At 42.1% G+C, this 21,234-nt stretch overlaps 1 protein-coding gene across 1 annotated transcript in view; it reads left to right on the top strand.

Moving 5' to 3' along the window:
• The first annotated feature begins 2,891 nt into the window (after window positions 1–2,891).
• LPAR1 (lysophosphatidic acid receptor 1) overlaps window positions 2,892–21,234 on the top strand; it is a 67,910-nt gene continuing 49,567 nt past the window's right edge. The window contains exon 1 of the mRNA XM_058827450.1: window positions 2,892–3,001. The gene's annotated coding sequence lies outside the window, so the exon portion shown is untranslated. The remainder of the gene's footprint in view (window positions 3,002–21,234) is intronic.

Genomic DNA, 21,234 nt, shown 5'->3' with positions numbered 1-21,234 from the left:
ACAGTAACAAATCAGCAAAAAGTCAAACTCCAAATAGTGCTTTATACGTTGTGAATTGTTGGAGCCGTTCTTTGTGATGTACACATGCTTTAGCAATCTACCACAAATGGTGGGACTCCAAGAAATAAAAGCTGATCAATAAAAAGTGAAAATACTGTTCAAGGTCTCTAATTATTCCTATCTCAGATTGTGCTGAAGCATGCAATTTTTTTCCACTGGAATTAGTAGTGATCTCATTAAATGTTTAATTCAAAATATCCACTGCATTGAAAATTTCAGCACATTTCCAATCCAAAATGAAATTACCCATTGGTACCCACACCGGAGTATGCTGCATCGGGAAGTGACAGAGTGAAGAGACATCTTACATGTAAATTCCCAGATTTTTTTTTTTTTTTAATTGAAAACACCAGAGGTACTTTCCAGGCCCAGACTGAAGAGGAATTAGATGTTTAACTTTTCTGGGTTTGTATGACTAACCTTGCAGCCACTCAGCTGAAACTGTATGAATGCTGAGAATTAAATATATAAACGTCTGCATATGTTAAGCATACTTATGATTTGAATCAATTCACTAAATTGAGCAAATGGAACTTACATGGTTTGTTCTGGAAACAGAAGTTTTTCCAGACTGAAGGATGTGAAAACTACTTCCCTATCTAATGCAATTCAGTACATCTGTGTGTGATTACATAAACACGTCTCAGACCACAAAGCATCACAGCCAAGTCTCATAGCAGTTACATTCATTAAACGTCAGGCCATGTGATCTTCCCTGGACCTTCAATATTTGCCTGTTTGTAAGATTTACTGAATATTCCCTATATTTTCTATTTAGAGCAAGAGTGGCTGACTGAGAATTAATGACATTATCCTTGAACAAATGAGAAGTCAGTGTTTCAGGGCTGAGCAAGCATGCCTGAAGTCACTAACAGAAAACAAAAGAACTGAAAAAACATTGGTTCTTTAACTATATCAGTTTGCTTAAAGTGGACTCAAAAATAGTTTTCCTTAAAATGCTTGCAATCATTTTACCTTCATGTCATTCCATCTCACGTGCAGATCAGCCTTTTCCCATTATCTCAGGACTGTTATTTTCTGCTGTTTTCCTTCAGGGATCAGTAGCTAGAGTTGCTGTAGAGGATATCCTAACCAGCAGTTTTTGAGTAACCATAGGGATGCTAAGCAGTGGTGATTTCCAATTTGCAGATGTAGTAGTTCTTGGCAGCAAGCACTGTCCTACTGAAGGAGACTCCTGCATGCCTGAGGGGTGTAAGTCTCACCCACAGAGAGGTAAATCTTCTCAGACCACCTTTTGCCTGAAGCTTTGATTGCTTTCAAGTTAATCTTGGTTCTTATAGTGGTATCTGGGCAACTGGCTGAGGACAGGACCTGTTTTGTAGACATGTACAGGCAGTTTGTGTCCCAAAAAGATGAGTAGAATCTGGTTTATAATGATGCTACAGCAGATATAGTGCCACAGGGCTGGAAGAATCAATTTTACGTTCTGAAGACCTGCTGTCTAATCAGCGACTCATCTATGTCATCCCTTTTCTACCACCAGGGGAGGGGAGGACACCTGCAGTTTGAGCACACTGTTTCAAGACTGCAGTTGTCCAGCAAGGATGTGGCCCGTGCATAAGTGATAAAACTACTAAGACCTGCCACCATAATTGGTGTGTAGATGCTAAACCATCTATTAGAGCTTGTAACAGAACATGCTTTTTGGTCACCTCTTGCAAACACTTGGTAGCCTGCTTTGAACAGATAGAAGATGAAATCCCAGCACTTTCCAAAGTTAATAGCCGGCAGAATACCTAACAAAACTTTTCAGCATGTTGAAGTCTAGTTCTAAAGCAAAATTACAATGCTGAGTACAAAAACAAAGTCTGTGTGATTACAGCTTCTTCCAAAAGAGAAAGCATCTCACCAGCCATGACAGCAAGAGACATACTTTCACTGATGCCAAAAACATTGTTAATAACCATACCTGTGGTGAAGCAGATACTGCCAGTAGCTATAGTAAACAGTGTGTATCACTGTGCTGATGGCACACAAGCAAAGATCAAACTTGAGAATTTTCTGTGCTGCTTTCTGGTTCCTTGAAAAATATGAGTGCTTTAAGTGGGCTTGGTGCTTCATTATAGGATTTTGTGCTGCTGGAGGCACTGAGTTCTACATTGGCTTGTAGAACTATAGGTAACCTCTCTAGAAATCTCACTACAGGGGTTAGAAATGCTTGGCCATTTCAGCCACTGAACTCTAAGTGTTGTGCAACATACATGTTTTCACTTGATCTATGTATATGCAAAAGTGGCCTCTAGATACTCCAGCAACCCAATGAAATCAGACTATTTCACAGTAAAAAGTATGGGGGGCAGGAGGTGGGGAAGAAGTAATTTGAACCTGGTTTTGCATAATAAAATAGTTCTTCTAATCTGGAAAACTATCTGTTGTGCAACTGTGTCCCCTTCCAAGGATGACTGCTCGGTGAACCTGAAAGTTGACTGTTCCTATGGCTGGGGCTCCCAAACGGCTCTTGCCGACATTAGCAAGATGTTGGAAAGTTTCACAGGGCGAGAACTGTGGCTGCTCCCGAGTCACCTGCATACCACCGCCACGCAGCCCGAACCCACCGCCGTTTTCCGAGGTATGCTCGGCGGCGGGCAGGGTCTGTGGCGGAGCGAGCGGCCGCAAGCCGGGCACGCGTGGGGTGCGCGGGGCAGGCGGGGCGGGCACACCTGGGCCCCGCCCGGCGGAGCCGCGCGGGCGGAGCGGGGGCGGAGGGAGGGAGCCCGTCCCGTCCCGTCCCGCTCCGCTCTGCTCTGCTCTGCTCTGCTCCGCTCCGCTCTGTCCCTCCCCGTCCCACCCCTCATTCCTCCCTCCCTCCTTCTCTCCTTCTCTCCCCTCCTCCCTCCCTCCTCCCTCCCTCCCTCCCTCTGTGCGCGCCGGCGGCGGCGGCGCCGCGCTCCCTCCAGCCGCGCCCGCGCAGCCCCCGCAGGTAAGCGCAGCGCGGCGGGCCCCGGAGCAGGGCGGGGGTCCCGCCGCTCTCGCCTGAGAAAAGGTGCCCGCTTCCCATTCCCCGAGGGATCCGTGCCCGCGGCGCCCTTCGCCTCCTCTCTTTGGCTTTTTCTCTCGTGTTTCCGAACCTGGTCTGAGTCCCGCGGCGCGCAGTGGGGTGCGGGCGGCGCGCCTTGTCGGGGCCCTCTCCCGCTCCTGCGGAGTGGGCTCGAGGGGTTCGAGGCGTCGGGTCAGGCTGCTATTCCTGCTGGACTAACATCTCCGGGACTGGCCTGGAATAAGTGATGGGTACTTGTTTGATTAAGGAACACTAACAGGACTTAGGGTCTGCACTCATATTTTTCTTTTTATATATATCTCTCTTTTTTCCTTTCCTCACCCATTCCTCCTGCCCGTCCCCCCCCCCCCCCCCCCCCCCCATTCGAAAACTCTTCGGGTTTATTTATACCAAATTAAGGCAGTGGAAAAAGTCCTAGATAAAGAATCGTTGCCACCTCTGTCTTCTGACTTCCTCAGTCCATCGGACGAAGAGCCTGCTCAAGTCCGATGAGAGCAGTGTTGGTGTATCCACGGTGTTTACAAAGGTAGAGGACAGGAAGAAGATGAATGACAAGCATAGGGGTGTGATTTATTAGTGAAAGACCGTGAGTGGGGGAAACTGGAGGGAAACTAGAGGACAAAAGCTGCTAGCAAACTGAAGCGAGAAGACAGAGGTGGAACCAGAGGGACCAAGTTTCTTCCTCTAACTTCTTTTCCTACGTTCTTTTTAAATAGCTCTACAGTGGGAACCATCCCAAAAAACTGCTTCCTATGGAAATATGTGAAAAGTTTTCATTATCACAAAAATGTTGGAATGTCTAGATTTAATTTTGTTGGGGATAACTCTGTGAAACAAGCTCACACCTTCATGATTTCAGTTGTCTGTGAATGTTAGAAGCTGCCTAAATCCTCCCTTTCTTCTTTTTTATTTCTTTTCCATCCTTATTTGCTCTAGTTTTGGGCAGGCTTTCTGTGGTTTTGGTTTGGGGTTTTTTTTAATTGTTGTTGTTTGCTTGTTTGGTTGTTTTTTTTTGTTTGGTTGGGGTTTTCTGAAGTTTCAAGGCAAAATAGCTTGGGGGAGACCCTGTAGGTAACTCAAAGTGTGGGGGAATTGGAGTAGCTGCAATCTTTTTACTACTAAGAACTGCTGCAACTCTTATCTTTTCAAAGAAAGTTTTTGCATGCTAGGTCAGGTTTGGTGTGTTGTACCATTTGGTCTAAAATGAATCACTCTCAGGTCAGGGAGTCATGTTTCAATTTGGCGGCCAGGGCTGTGTGTTACTCTTGCGCGAGGATGGGCTACACAGCACTAAAATAATATTTCTGGCAATTTCAGCAGTGGACTGAAGCAATACTCTGTGTGCACAGGCGTAAGTGAAGCTCTGCCCTGCAGCTTGCTATTACTGGCTATAGGCGTGCCGCCTGTTTTTCTTTGACTGATATGTGCTCGGACTTAAAAGCAACTTGATAGGCCTGTGTTTTACTGTTGTTTTATTAAATATTAACCACACAAAATTAAATGCTGTTTTGCTCCAGAACAGATTGATACTCTCATCCTGTGCAGTTGTACATAAACGGTGGTTTTCCTTTTTTGTACGGCAAATAACCAAGGAAATGTTATTTAGGAGTACTAAGAAGCACTGCTGCATGATCAGTGTGGTGTTGTCTTTATCACTCCCCATTACAGATTGCAGTAGTTAGACCCTTGGCTGCTGTAAACCTTGTTCTGAGAACTTAGCAGTAGCTGTGCTGGTTGAAGAGAGGAAAACATTGGCTGGTGTCTGCTTTCTCTTCCTCTGCTCTTCAAAACAAATATTGAGGGTCGAAAGGTTAAACAGCTTTTGAGACGAAACACATGGAAAATGCAAAATTAAAGTAAGGCTACTCTGCGTACCCACCCAGCTTTAATATGTGAGCTCCACGTGTGAGTAACAGACCATCTTATCACTGTGAGCAAATACTTTATGGTCATGTGGTTCTCATCAGTGGCTCTAGAAGATTGTAACTAAAATACAATTCCTTCTCTGCTTAAAAATGGGAAAAAATAAAAAACTGTCTTTTACTTGGTCTTACAGTGTCACGCAGTTAAACTATTTGGGAAATCCAGGAGAGGCTGTTGAAGAAAGTCTTTTGCTCTGCTCTGTACTTGCATGGGATTCACTTTGATAACACTGTGATGTGCCCTTAATAACACCTTAATGGATAGTTAGCTGTTTCTCAGTGGCCCCTCCATGTTGAGCTTGCTTTATCTCATATTCAGAGGTTTAAATCAAAAGACAAGTAATTCTTCTGAGCAGCTTTTTTCCTTTGGGAGACCACCACCATCTTCCCTTTGAGTACTGAGCATTTTGAGCACTCTGAGGTGAGCTGCCTTCTCCAGATGGCAGAAGAGCTGGCTTGGAGCACCTCTAGGTGGTGACCTGCCAGCACTTACTGAGCACTGCTGCTGTGTATCTGGTTTGTTTTTGTTTTATCATATGGATGCAGAGGAAAATTGAGTGCAGCTCTTTTGCCTCTCATAATGGCTGAATGGGGAACTTTTCACAGGCCATCACTTATGGTCTTGGTGATGCTCAGGGATGTGTGGCAGAATTTGAGAGTGGGAACAGGTACTGTGTGGTAGTTGTCCTTTTCACTACTATTTCCCTTACAAAATTAGAATTTGCCACATAAGTGCAATTTCCTCCTTTGCAGAAAGAAAAGTGCATGTAATTTAAGGGACACTTAAATTCAGCTTAAATCCATAAATGAGATATTTGAAGAGCGACTGCTACACATAATGCCAGGGGAAAGATGCATACAACTGTTTTACTGACAGAAGGATAGAGCAATCAATATTTGATCCCTCCAGTATCTTTAGTTAGTGGGTTAGTTCTTTATATGCTGTGCATTTTAATGCTTCAGCTTTCACAATAGGCTGTATTATTTTCTCTATCACTTTAGTAGGGTGAAAAGAAAACCAACTTTTGAGAAAATAAAATGTGTCTTCTCTTTTTTCTTTTTCCATCTTCCCATGTCCTTTTCTTTAAGATTGCTTTCAATTTGGATATATCTCATTTGTTACCTTAGGAGTTTTGCTAATTTGAAGGGAGAATGCTGCTCTGCGGAAATGCTTGATCATGAGGGAGTTGAGAACTAATAGCTTGAACTGGCAGTGGTTATGTAGCATCTGATAGGTTTCTGCCTTTTCCAGGTGTCACAAGATGATACTGTAGAGATGTGGCACTCAGCAGTGCTGCATTAGGGCTGAACTTACACACTTCATGTTTTTCCCCATGTGTTTTTCTTCATCGCTAATGCAGAAGCTTAAGGCTTTATCCATGGCCCATAGATGTCAATGGCAAAATCTGTGTTGGCACTGAATGACTTTGAATCATCAGGTGTGAGGCTGTTGAGTTGCTTTGATAGAAATACAAAATAATTCCCAAGGCAGAAGAAAGTTCTCTTAAGGAAATGAGAGCTGGTGTTCTACTTACATGTCAGGGAACTTGAATTTTGGTTTTCTTCATTTATGTTTCAAGCTTAGTTTCTTTAAAACATGTAGAAGCATTGCCTATGCATTCTTGCTCTTTCATTGATGTATTGGTACACATGACAGGGAATATCTGAATGTCTGGTGCCTTGATTTGTTTTTTGTTGAAAATAGAGGAGAATTCTGAGAAGTGCCTGTCTTTGTGTACCCAGACCTCTCTTCCATTGGTGTTTCTTGACTGCCTGACACTATGTCCATCCTCCCAAACTGTTTAACAGCACACCTGGTTTGTAAAATCTTGGTAATTTTTTGGCTGAAGGTTGCACTCTAGGATCAATTTTCATTTTTTAATGACCAGTGTTTCCAGCTGTTGAAAGTACTGTTTCTATTTGTGCAACCACTGAGCACCAGAAAAGAGCCTCTATGCTGGTGCTGGTTTAGGTAATTTATGTGTGCCCCCTTCTCACATGGCAGCTCCGTGGCCATGGCATTTCTCTTACAAGCTCTTGACAAAGAACTTTGAGGTGGTTAAGGCATTGTATTTCTCTACAGAGGAACAACAGCCTTGCTTGGATTAGTGCAAAATATCCTGAATTTCCTGATACGCACAGCCTGGAATAGTTTGTTGACCATTATTTTTTTTTCATTCCTGTACCAATTTCCTCCTGGATCTGGCTCCTTCTTGACCCAGGTAACTGTAGGCAGTTAGGTTAGTACACATAAAGAGGAAGCACTGGTGCATTTACCCCAGAAGTAAAGCAGTTCTTCTTAAAAAGAAAGTGATTCTTCTTCCTTGGCTTCTGGCAGCCAAAACCAGCCACAGACTTGCGGGGCTGCTGTGGTTCAAGGAGTCTGGGTAAAGCATGCCTGCCCCTGCCAGCAGCACAGACAGAGAGGGGGAGTCACATCCCTCCTCCTCAAGCCACTCCCAGGATAAATAGCCTGGACGGGGTTCTGGCCTGGGGTGTGTGCAGTGTTTTGCTTTCCAAGTGCCTTGAAGATTTGTGCTGGTGGACTTTGTGATGGATAATGGCCTGGCTGCTGGTCCTGCTGGGGAAACAGGAGCAAAGTGTTGTGCCTTGCTGTTTCCCTCTCATACATTGCAATGTGATCTGCTGCTGAAGTGATAGTAGGTGGTGTGGATTAGTGTCACAAGAAATGCCTTCAGTTGCAAAAGTAGGGAGGCTTGATGTCTTTTAGAAGGAAACACATTTTGGGAGTAGAGATACTATACTGCTGAGAACCATATGCAGACTTTTGTGCCAACTGAATTATCTTTATTTTAGATTTCTTTAACTTGAGCAGCATTGGAACTCCTTTTTTTTTTTCTTTTCTTTCTTTTTTTTTTTTTTTATTTAGAGATCCTCTCATTTTCTTTTTAAAAATACAAATATGATAAATATAAAACCCCAATATTATCCTTCTGGTTTTTCTTCTGACTGTGACTAAGAGGAAAATACCTCTTGAACTGGATTTTTGAAACTGCTGAAAAAAATGTCTGTGAGTTTGATGGTCATATATGATAATCCTTAGTTTGGTGTAGGCCTCGTGTTGCCATATTACAGACCATTCTGGCTTTTCTGTAGGAATTTGCATGCCACAGTGACCTTTGGAGTAGGATGGATTTCACAGGCACTGGATGCAGTACATCCATTTCTTTGCCAGCTAGAAAATGTATTGCGTATTGCAGTGCTTGCAGGAGCAAGCCTGAAAGCATTGGATTGACATCAAAGGCAAGATCTTTCTGTACAGAATGCTGGAGATTGTAAGAGTGGTAAAAATCTGGCAAAAGAAATGCATACTGTTTTTCATTGCAAGCCCCTTTCCCTCCCTCCTCCCTATCTTTTTAGGGTGTGTGTGGCAGACATGAAATGATGCTGGTACAGGAGCAGAAGTCCTTACAAGTTTCGGGGTTTTTTGCCATTTGAGGATGACTGTTTTCACCTTGGGTGAAAAAATATAGCTATAGTAGTATCCATTTTTTATTAAGAAGAAGTTAGCTGCAGCAATAAATGTTGGATGAGTATTGAATGTTTACAGCATAGAGAAATTTGTATCTTCTTTGAGTAAGTGGGTGATTATTTAATAGCTGTGAGCTGAACGTGAGCTCTAGCAAAGACTTACTGGAATCCAAGCAGTCAAGAGAGATGCTGTACAGGTCTCACCTGTTTTTAAAGACTGATAAATTCTCAAGCTTTCATAGCTATGTAGCTTTCAACTGTGGCAAGTGTTGTTTCGTCTGCTGCGAAGGGGTATTGATAAAGGGTCTGTAGATGCTGGATTTCACTGTATCTTTATCTTTGATAGTGCAGTCTGGTTTTGACCTGTTATGGTTGTTAGATCTGCCAGACAATGTCCTGAAGCCTTGAGCTGATGCTGGTGAAAGAACAAGGGAACTGGGGTGGTATTGCACATCTGCAATGTGTGGAGGGCAGCATGCCTTCCCGAGCCAGGATGGGGATGTCCACAGCCAGGGTGTTTGTGCAGAAGAAAGCTCAGGTTTGTTTGCTGCTCAATTCTGAATAGTGAGGTGGAAGGGCTGAAGGAGGGGTGGAAGGCTCTGGGGGTGCCACCAGTGCAACAGTCACTGTCCCTGCAGCCCACAGCACAGGAGCCCACTGAGTGGTGAGAACCCCTACCCATCTGCTGCTTTGGATCAAGGAGAAGTAAATTGTCAGTGGCACCAGCTGCAGCTGCTGCAGTTGGATGGCTGGTGGCAGGAGGCCTCGGTGGAGAACTGCGGGTTACACCTCAAGCCAATGGCAGTGTCAGGAGAAGGTCGCCTAGCCGCTAGATGTTGCCTTGCACTGGGAGGGACTGTGGTGGTCATTATTGTGGTCGGTATTTTTTTTTTTTATTTGTGTGCCTGCATTAGGTGCTCACTGACTCTCTGGGTGGGTTCTGTTTTCTTGTAGTTACTGTATTTTTTACAATCTCTTACTGCAACAGTGGTGTCACTTCTTGGGTCTTAGAGCTTTCAACGTTTCATGGTTGTGTTACTAACCATTTTCACAGTTACTTGTAACCAAATACGAAGTAGCAAAGGGCTGCGGTGTGTATGTGCACTTGATGTTCTATCCAGACACTTCTGGGCTCTTTCATTGATGCTCCAATAGAAGTAAATTGTGCACTTTTGTGGGTAGTTGAGCTGTTGTTTCAATGCCTATTGTGACAGGTGGGTTTTCAGTGATTGTAGAGTCTGGATCAGTAGTGTTACAAGACATGTGCAGTCCTCTTATAGTGGAAAGGGTTTCATGTGGTAGTGAAGCTGTGTTGTAGGATGTAAAGGGAAAATTTGGGTACCTTGCCTAAGGCTGTGCTTATAGTAGTAAACCTTGTAGCACTTTTCTATAGTTGCATGCTAACTTTGAATATATAAAACAAATTATTGAAGTGAAAAAGCATTTGGGAAATTAGTAGGGGAATGTTAGAGAGAGAAGCATAGATTCAGACTGATAATGCTAAGCTTGTCATTCCCAAAGGAGAGTAAAGCTCTGTATGGTCTGTGTTAATACTGTGTTGTGTGTCACTGACTATTGCACTTGGAAGGTGTCTTTGCAATTGTGTGCATAGCACTGCTTAAGTGTTGTGTGTTGTATTGGCAAATTATCAGTACAGGAGGGTAAAAAGTTCCCTGTATCCATATGAGAATGTCTCCAGGCATTTCTGTCTTCAGGATGAACCAGTGAATGAGTGAGAGTAACATGTTGTCCTATATGCCACAGTAGCACCAGGATGTACCAAGGGTGGTGTTTGAGCATATGTTAACCATCCATGTAAGCATTAGATTTGGTTGAGGAGCAAAGCCTAGGCTTTCAGGGAAGAATTCATTGGGATTTTCAGCCATTTCTTTCCATGTGTCTCCCTGTTTGCTGCTACTTTCCTGCAGACACAAGCCCAGTGCATCAAAGCATTGTTGCTCCTTCATTCCTCTTGTCAAGGAAATGGAATTCACCAATTGTTATCCTGAGATGCTGCAACAGGACAAACAACTTCAGGGAAATGGATGTGTGATAGGTACCTAGTATTCAAGAAGTATCATCCTGAATGTGACTTGTACTTGAAAGACACCATTATAAATGTCTATCTAATGTATCGGTCTTCTGTCTTTCCTTTTCCTTGCTGTCCCTCCCAAAATGAGTCATACATGGAGGGCAATTCTGTGGAAATGAGCCAGGTACCTTTGAGCTGCCCTGGGCATGGTTTCTGCATAGGGCTTTGAGAGCTGTCCCAATGTGACTAGCAACACACCAGGATCATTTTGCTCCTCCTAAAGCTTTAGATGAAACTACAGAAATACACTCAGAGCAGTGTATTTCCCTCTACAGAAACCTTGCAAACAAAAGACTTTTCTGAATTAGTGTTTGCTCCCCTAGTCTTTAAGCTTCTTGTGTACAGTAGTTATAGTGTCCTATTTCAAAAGCCCATGCTAGTGGGACTGGAAACTGACTGAGACTTCAGGGTGCTACTATAATCAGAACAATTCTGATATTTAGTGAATAGACTAAAAATAGATCTCTAGAATTATTCAATTTTGCAAACAGTTGATAGGAATAGCACAGGTTAGTGCCTCCTTCTCCAAGAAGTGTTTCTGCTTCTTGCCTTGGATTGCTTAAGATTCACATGCAAAAGCATCCTAGGAGGTTCAGCCTAGAGGAAAAAATGCAGGGGGAGATGTACAACCTGATGACAATCAGATGACAGGAGGGAATTACATGATTGTAGAAAGCATAAATGTCTTAAAAATAGTATGTCTGAGCAAACGCTTATGCCATGATCCTGCATATTTCCATCCCCAAGACCTCTTCCACAAAGTTTCTTGCAATCAGTTGCCCAGATTTTTATGACAAATTTTTGTTTGAGATATTTGTTTACAACTTCTTTGGTTCTTCTTTCTAAATCTTTCTTAATATTCTATGAATACTCTGTGAGGGAATCTTTGATACCATTTTTGTGTTAAAACAGTTACTTTTTCCCTCAGAAGAGTGGCACAAAAGTGCAGGAACAGCTTTGGCAAACAAACCAAAACAAACCCTGCTCCTTTGTGCTTCATGTGAGAAAGGAGCAGGGAAAAATACTGACTTTTCTTGGAGTTTCCAAGATGAGGTGACATTTCTTGGTTGGTAGGAAACCCGAATGTGCACTCACCATGCATCTGCCTCCAGCAATTATTCCAGAAGTCATTCAGTGCTCTGTATATCCCTCTGACTGTTCCTCTTGTGGTTTGATTAACTTTCCTCCCAAGACCCTGCAAGTGTCATCTGCTTGTATAAGCTGTATCTCCACTAGAGGGGGGTGCCAGTACTGCTGTAGTGGGAAACTTTGAGGATTTGGTAAGTTATGGTGCTTTAATCTTCCTTCTCGCCTGGCAGTGGTGCACATTGTAGAATTAAGTAGAGTATTCTTGGAATAAGGCTGCTGCAAGAGTGAAGGCAGCAGCTGACCAAGTAATAGGCATTGGGTTTCTCCAAAACTCAGTTCTGCCAGCATGCCATAGTGCATTTTTGTATAGAATCATAGAATTATTTGGGTTGGAAGGGACATTAAGGATCAGCTCAGTCCCAAGCCCCTGCCACAGACAGGAACACTTTCCTCTGGACAAGGTTGTTCAAACCACTGTGCAGCATAACCTTGAACAGTTCCAGGGATTGAGGTATCCATATCTTCTCTGGACAACCTGTTACAGTGTCTCATTACTTTCACAGTAAGTAATTTATTCCTGATACTAATCAATATATTATGACCTCTTTCTGGGTCGGTTACCCCCTGTCCTATCACTACATCTTTTTTTTATATCATCATCTACATCACTACAGCTTTTTTTATAAGCTCTCTTTAGGTATGGAAAGGTGCTGTAAGGCCTTCCCAGAACCTTGACTTCTCCAGGCTGAAGAACTGCACTTTCTCAGTCTGTCTTCACAAGGAGAGGTGCTTCAGCCCTCTGCTCATTTCTGTGGCCCACTCTGCACTCACTCTTTCTTCTGTTTAGAGATACAGAGCTGGATGCAGTACTCGAGGTGGGATCTGCTGAGAGTGGAGTAGAGGGGGAGGGAGTATAAGGTTGGCTGACCTAAGAGAAAATGCTCAAAGCAGGAGACTGAAAGTCAGACCCAGCATGCCTAAGTGGGCTGTGTCAGGGATGAGAGTAGCTGTGCATGGGCCTCAAGCTTTGGTGTCATGGACACAGCTGGTGTGTGCAATTGTGGGATGCCTAAAAAGTCTGGTTTGTGGGTGGATTTCAGTGCATTCTCCTTTCGTGGCCTGGATGCCTTGAGCTTCTTAGTTTATTTGTGTGGTCACAAAAAAGTCTTCATGGTTCCCAAGTAATGTTTTATGGCTGATGCCTTTGTTACAAAACTGTCTGAAGGAGGCTTTGAAGTGCGTATGTGTTTAAAGTTTGTACCCATGCTAATGTGCACCAAGTTTCAATGGAAGAGCTGGAGGCAAACAACTAGTTAGTTTTTATTTTCTTATTTATTAAGAATAATCCATTGATATTCAGTTGTACTTTTGTCCAGTAGGATTGTTTTTTCACCTTTCTTACTCTTTAAAAGAGGTTCAAAAGGAGTTTATCCGAAAAATGGTGAGACAGACTAGACAGTGCTTGGACACTAACCTTTCTGTCATCATATGAGTCAGAAGAATATTTTATTTTGCTCTCTTTTTTTACATCAGCTTCCATTATGCCTCCTGATTTTCTGTTTTCACTTAAAATTATGGCATCTCCCAAATATTCTGATTGAAATTTTGTTGTTTCTGTTGGGCACTGTATATATTAAGGACCTAGTCAGAGAAGCTGAATAATCACTGAAGTATGGTGTGAATTTACAACAGCCTACTTAATTCATGTGACCTCTTGTATGCAGTAAGAGCCTGTCTGCTAAACACAACTCAGAGTTAATCCAAGTCAGTTCTTAAAATGAATTAGTCAAGCTGTGAGCTAATCCTCTGTATTTACCTGCTTGTTCAGATAGGCAGCAGCCTAAGTTGATTTAAACTTCCCTTGATAGTTGAAAGAAGGATCAGAGGGAAAGGTGATGAAGTCTTGTTGTTTTCTTCAGATCTCTACTTTCAGGGCGTATATCAGTAGTGCTTTCCATTTGTAAATCTTGAATTCATAGAATGATCAGCATAAGCTGCCCAAGGCCAAAAGCCAGTATTCTGCTGCAGTTCTCTACTAAGCATCCCTGACAGCTGCTGCTCCCAGGCTATTTTGGAAAGTGTGTTACTTCTTGATCATCCATAAAAATTGTTCCACAAAAAGTCCAACCAGTTGAGTTAGCATACTGTAGATGGCAGGGAGCATGATGCAGACTGTGAGGACTAGTAAGCCCTGTTGACTTCTGCCAAGAAACTAGCAATCAGCCCAAATTTTACAGCAGGGATTCACAAATTCTCAGTGTATTGTTCTGAGCACACCAGATACTTGCATGATGGAAAGAAGTAATTCCTTTCCATTCATCAACATCAGGATTTTTGTTGTCTTGAGCTACTGGGTTTGCTCCCCCTCCATTCTGACAAGATCAAAGGTAAGATCTTATTTCTGGGTCACTGCTGTCCATCAGATAAGTTTGTTTGTGGCCTTGGGAAAGAGCAGTGACATGAGAATAGGGAATTTAAATCCTGTCATTAAGATAATTCTTTCTTATTGTTAATTCTATGTTCTTTCAAGCTTCATTCAGATTAACTTTGCAAAATACATCACTGCAGAAAGTGTTAGGAGAACAGTCAGTTGAGCCAATGGAGATGTTGCATAAATATTTCTGAAGGAGCATGATTGTTACTTCTGGTTTGAGGGGTTGATAAATAGTTCCTGTGTCTGCATTTGTGGTGGCCTGAACCATGTTTAGCTATTGCCTTACAGTCTTCAATGTATTTTCAGGAGTCGGGGGAATAGCTGGCAAATTTCTATTTCAGATAAACTAAATTAAACTCCTGTTTATGTATCATTGGTCATGGTGCATGTAGATCTATACTGAGGTGGTGCCTTTGTAATTTGGGATTTGGGGGTTGGCATGCTTAATTGTGAACTTCCTTGGCTTCCGCATTTCCAGATTATTGTATTTTATGGTGGTTTATTCTGCCTGAAGATTGAACATCTGTTTTGTGGATGCAGGGTAAAAAGGAAGTATTCCTTTTAAGGCTGGCCCCCCCTCAAAGCTGCTTAGAGAATTGTGACATTTTGTTACAATCCAGATGTTTTTTTTTTTATCTAGCAAAAGGATATTGCCTGAATGTTTAAATTCAAACTTGTTTCAGAAGAGTGCCAGCCTATTACTACTTTTCTGAGTTTAAAACAAAAGGTGGAGTTTACAAATGGAGTATCTGGTGCTGATCCATGGAAGTGTTGAATTGTATCGCTTTGTTGTTTCTTCTTGAAAACAAATATGAAAATTCTTTTTGTAAGTTCTTGAGAAGATTTCCTTCTTGTAGCTTTTTCTGTTGAGGAGTGATAGTTGGAGAAAAGGATTCTGATTTCTGATATCGTGATTTATACCTTGCTGGAAGCATAATCATATAATGGCTTAGAAGGGACCTTAATGACCATCTAGTTCCTGGCCCCCTGCCCTGGGCAGGGGCACTTTCCCTAAACCAGGCTTCTCAAAGCCCCATCCAACCTGACCTCAAACACTTACAGGCATGGGGCATCCACACCTTCCCTGGGCAACCTGGGCCGGTGTCTTACCACCCTCACAGTAAAGGATTTCTTCCTAATATAAAATCTAAATCTATTTTCTTTCAGTTTGAAGCCATTCCCCCTTGTCCTGTCTCTACATGCTCTTGTCAAAAGTCCCTCTCTGTGTTTCTTGTAGGGTCCCTTCATGTGCTTGTAGGCTGCAATTAGGTCACCGTGAAGCCTCCTCTTTTCTGGGCTGAGCAATCCCAATTCCCTCAGCCTTTTCTCCTAGGAGAGGTGCTCCAACCCTCTAAACATCTTGGTGGCCTCCTCTGGAGTCAGTCTAGCAGGTTAATGTCCTTCTTGTGCTGGGACCCCAGAGCTGGATGCAGGGTTTCAGGTGAAGCAAAATCCCCCGCTCCCCTGCTGCCCACTCTGCTTTGGATGCAGCCCAGGACACATTTGGCTTTCTGGGTTGTGCGTGCTCATGGCTGAGCCATGTCCAGCCTCTCACCCCCAGCACCCGCAAGCCCTTCTCACTGGGCTGCTCTCCATCTGTTCATCCCCCAGCTTGTGTTGATACTGGGAGTGTCCTGGCCCAGATGCAGCCCCTAATGCCTGGTCTTGTTAAACCTCTTGAGATTCCTATGGGCTCACTTCTTGAGCTTATCCAGGTCCCTCTGGATGGCATCCTGACCTTCAGGTGTGTCAACAGCAGCACTGAACTTGGTGTCATCTGCAAATTTTACTGAGGGTGCATGCTATCCCTGTGGTTATGTCATTAATAAAGTTGATACAAAAGTCTTTAATCACTGTTATCTTCTTTAATGATATTGATTAGTAAACAAAATAGTAATGAGAATGTATTTGGAGCTAAATTCTGTCTGCTATCCATGCAATTCCAGTGTTCAGAATAATTTTAATGAGCAGCTCCTTGCTCTGTCACTCTCTCTCTCTCTCTCTCTCTTTTTTTAATATCAAAAGAGACAGAAGAGGGCAAAAGCATGTACCATACTTGCTTCTTTTATACACACATGTGCACACAATGCTGGCAACAGTTAATAATGTGTCTTAAATGATGAGTTATCCATGGTTACTTTGAACTTTTCTGCCTGTCAGTAGAAATAAACAATTTTAAAAGAGTTTCAGAAACTGTTTTGAGATTACGTCTTTTAGAGGTATTTGGTACTATAGAGGTCAGTATGATGAAAGAGTATATTTTGAAAATACAGTCATATGACAGCAGCTTCTTTCTGGTTGTGCTATGAGAGACCATCCATATTGTAGTGACTAGTTTATGTAAGCCTGAGCAAATTGGCATTGTTTTCTTGGAGCTGGTGTCTAGCTGTATTTTTCTTCTTTATTTTCTTGTCATCCTGGAAGTTTAAAGTAGTGACATAATGTTGAAATTAGATGATTGCATGAGTTTTTACTCTGGAGTCCTCCTAGTTCATGTTCCTTTTACTTGAAATACAAAAATTAAAAATTCACTTTCAGGGATATCTTACTGTTCCAGTACTTAACAATTAAAAAAACATTGTGGAGCTGCTGCTGCAGTTGTTTCTTGAAGATGGTGCTGTGGATAGCAGAGATGTTTTAAAACAATTTTTGCATGTCTGTATGTTTGGTGTGATTATTTTACACTGGACCTGCTCATTGTGCTGAAGAAGCTCCTAATGCATCCCAAGAGACTCGCATCTTCCTGCCAGCATCCCTTGTGTTAAGGCAGATGCTCTCTCTTTTCCCCCAGAGAGTGGGAAGAGGTTCTCCAGCCTTAATGAGTGGCAGAGGAATGATCACCTCTAAGCAATTTCAAACAAGCAAGCTCTTACAGAAGTCATTAGGAGAAGCTAGATAATGGCTCAAATAATTCTAGAGGTGCTCGATAGTAATGGGAAGGCAAACTGATATGTTGGCTTTAAAGGGCAGACTGCAGGAAAATGAGAAAACTGAGGAAGCCATGCAGAATTTTTTTAGTTTTCAGACAAAGCTCCATTTTTCAGAGAAGTAGAAAGCTTCAAGAGAAGATGAGGTATCATTCTGGGTTTAAAAAACAGCAACAAAATGCTCCCCAAGAGATGGGTGTGGAATAGATACAATATGGAAATAATCAGGAAAAGAGGTTTAGCAAGTGAGAGAATTGCACAGGATAGTGCAAGCTGACCTAGGTCAGGGAAGTATGGAAAGGATTCTGGAAAAGGACAGCTACAAAAAATAAATGGAAGTTTTGTCTGACTGCTAATGAGATTAAGTGCCTCAATCTGTAGCAGAGTAAAAGGTATCCTGTGCTTTTTTTTCCTTGTGTTTAGCAAGGAAAAGGAGTATGATTCAGTTTTGGAGAGCACAGACATGAGAGTTTCAGAAAAAAAAAAAAAGTTGAGATGTTAACAGAAAATTAGGAGTGTGTCTCTTTTTTTCTATTTTTTTCTTATTTTGGTAAATTTCTTTTCATCAGTATGGAAAGAAACCTGGTGTGCTGCTGCATCCCTCATGGCTTAGCCTGCTGCTGATGTGAGTCCAGTTTGTGTTATAAGTGACATGATTTGGGGTGAATATGCTCATGATTTCACATGTTACAGTGCCAAATCCTATGGGTTTGTCCTTTCAAAGTACGCTTTCTGTCACTTAATAAAATGTGACATTTTCTTCTCCCTCCAAAAACCCCAAAATAACAAAATACCCAAGTCCAAGACAAAAACAATTCCTTAAAGAATGAGCAACTTGTAATTTTGGGGATAATCTTAAGATCATCTGGAGGTCCTTTCTAGGGCTGAATCTCAGAGCAGGTAAAGGAGAAAGGTAGACGTGTAGTTTAATTACAGACTCTTGAATTGTCTGTCCTTTGGTGAAACCCTGTGCATGACTGTGGTCAGTCTGCTTTTGTCATCCTCAGAAGGGGTGTGAGGCAAAATACAGTGGCATGTCGAAAAGATTTCCCTGCAAGATAAAGGCTTGAGGATATTATACAATCTACAGGTTCGTTTGGTTATTTTCACTGAAAATCCGTGAAGAGAGGTTTTTGTCCTTCTAGATGTTCAAACTCCTCTTCTGCTTTTCTTTGGAGGTGTGAGCAGGGTTTCTAACATTACCCTGGTGGGATCACTGTGAAGGTATCTTTGCTGAGCCATGCTCTTGGTGACAGCAAATGATTTCTCTGAGGGAGTGAAACTGCATGATGATGCTATTTTATTGTTGTAAATAAATTCAGTGTGTGATAAATGACTAAGGTGACAGATCATCTCCCTAATCTTACAGTGGGGAAAGAAGGCAGTTTCACAGAGTACTTCCTCTGCAGAGTTCATGAAACTATTTAGCTTGGTTTAGGAGGCTCCTCCTGGGGCATCCTTGCTGAACTTGCAGGCTCTATTCTGTCATGGGAAGCCTTAGCAGCAAAATTCTAGTACTCATTATTAGGCCAGAACAGTGATCTCCCCCAGACTGGCCACAGAGCTTCTATTCAAAAGGGTTTGACTGACACAATTATTTTTTTTGTTTGAAGCACAGACTGCACTGTGAATGCATATGACTTAGATTTGAGATCCTCTGTGGAACCTAGTATTGTGGAAGGGTCCTACTGAATCGAAGGACAGATTTTGAAATTTGTACAGAATGAAATTTCTAGCCTCAGATCACTACTGAAATCTTCACCTTTTTTCCTTACCTAAGAAAGGCTAACCAGCTGTATTTTGAAAGTAGACTGAGGTAATGGAAACTGGAAGTCTCTTTTAGCCCCAGGACGTTGCAAACTTCCCTGCAGCAATTTTAAAAAGTCTAAACGTCTTTGAGGTATACAGGTGTGATTTGGTGGAAGGCAGAAGGGAAGATAGAAAACATTCGTTTCTTTTTTTTCCTTTTTTTCTGGTTAGTAATATACTTTTGGACTTCTGCATTTTAGTTTGATCTTTAAGTGAGCTCTCATGTTTGTCATGTTTATTTTGGTTTGAGGTTTTTTGTCAGATGCTTTTCAGGTACCTGGGCATCTTGAACTTAGATTGTCCAAGGTGTTGTCTCTTATTTTGTTTTGATTTACTCAAATAAAAGCTGAGTGCTCTGGCCAGCTGATGCTGCTTCAGTGAAGCAATCTGCAAGCTGACACACAGCTAAACGTGCTGCTGTCCTGCTTTTAATGCTGTTCACAGCTAAAGAGGTGGTTGCACTTAATATTAAGCTGAATGTATGCTTTGGCTGACAAAGTACAATCAGAGCAGACATCAAATCAACACAAAAGTAGATGTATTACTTACATGGACCCATAGCAGTAGTAAAATCCCTGATTCTTTGTTATTTCTTTGTAACAATGAATCACTTCCAAGACAATTGTTTAGGGCACTGTCATTCTGAAGGGGCAGCAGTGGTGTAGGCATTACCTATTTTCACATGTTCAGTGTTGGGTTTCATCTGTAGCTGGGAGAGTTTTTTGTCCTGTTTTTCTGGTTGTCAAAGTCCCTAGTGCTCATATTTCTGAAAACAAAGAAAAAAATCCTACAAAAACACACACACAAAACCCCCTAAAAACTAAAAAAATAAGCCACCAAAAAACAAAAAAAAAACCTTGAGAAAAGCCAGAAAACAGATGACATTCATGGGATAAAAGGAGGGTGGTTTTCAATGACTGGAAGAGGATAATTTTTGTGATCCGATCTGCTGGGCTGTCCATGCCATTTCACCCTGGTTCCCCTGAGATTCTGGGGGGATCTCCAGCATGCTGGAGATCAAATGGTGGGTAGTGATGGCACTTGCTGTCTAATGACAGTCTAGTAGACTGTTCCCCTGCTCTCTCTTTGTGCCTAGGCAGGAGGCTGTCTCAGTCAGCCACACTGATAACCCTCCTGTGATCCGTCCCTGTCACACGGGACATCCTGTGGATGCAGCTCTGATGGTGCTTCTGCAGGTCTGCTACAAAATCTTATGTTGCATACAGCCAAGGAGTGAGGTCAGGAAGAGAGGGTTCTGTAACAACCAGTTCTGGGGATTTAGACCAACCAACTCAACTATCCATTGTAGTTTCCAGTTGATTTATTATTGATTAGCCACTTTTGATGACAGTGAAATATTTAAAACACTACATTATTCTTGTTGCAGGTTTCCTTCCATTTTCTTCCCTCCCTTCTAAGCCTTAATGATGCTTTGTTCAGCTGGTTTCTGTGTTGTTCAATTATTGTGTCAGATAGGAAGATGATCCTTTTTAATAATTGCTCTGGATATGTTCATGCTCAAACAGTACAGTGATTCATCAGCATTCATCAACATCAACAGGAGTTTTGTGAGCAGAAGTGGACTGGATAGAAATTGATGCTGTTGAATTAACAGTCTCAGACTGTGAAAGAGAATGCTGATCTCTTAAACAATACCTGCAAGGAATTGACATTTAATGTCAAAGTGAATTAACCATTACAACTGAAAAGAAATTACTAGGTCCATAGGAGATTCCTCCACAGAGACAGGGATTTGATGGAAAAATGCTTCTAGATATAAATTGATTTCCACTTGTGGTTTGGGTAAATATGTATGCTGTATTTTGGGGATGAGGTACTACTTATGTAAGCATCTTTTATTCTCTGTAGTTTTTGCCTGTCTTCAGTACATATGTAAGACCTTTTGCTTCTATATAGCACGCTAGTCCAACAGCAGCATGAAAAATTCACCATGTGTCCTGTGAGGATCTCAGTTTCTTCTGCAGAAGTGAACAAATAAGCTCAGTTTTATTGTACCTTCAGTCTGTCTTTGATCTTGATTCATAAACCTTAAAATCTGGCCAGTTTCTTAGGGCTGGTTGTTATTTCGTTAATTTTGTAAATTTTGTCACTCTTGATAGAGGGAAAAGGCTGACTCAGGTATGTTTTACTGTGTGTTTTGGTTTTGTTTTGTTTTCATTTCAATATTTGAAAGGTAGAGATTTCCTATTGTTGTGTCTGAACCTTTTCATATGTTAGCAAATTCCATTCTGTTTTTCTAGACAGTGAACTTAGACTCAAGAAATATCTGGCTTTGCTGGCAGGGACTGTTTCCAGGGGGATTGATGGGGCAGCCAGCACAGGAAACATGGTGAGCTTGTGCCTTGTTTTTGGCACTCCCCTTCTAGACT

Source organism: Poecile atricapillus, chromosome Z (genome assembly GCF_030490865.1).
Source record: "Poecile atricapillus isolate bPoeAtr1 chromosome Z, bPoeAtr1.hap1, whole genome shotgun sequence".
Lineage (NCBI taxonomy): Eukaryota > Metazoa > Chordata > Aves > Passeriformes > Paridae > Poecile > Poecile atricapillus.
Note: the sequence above shows the minus strand (reverse complement) of the source record. Positions and strands in the feature narration are given on the sequence as shown.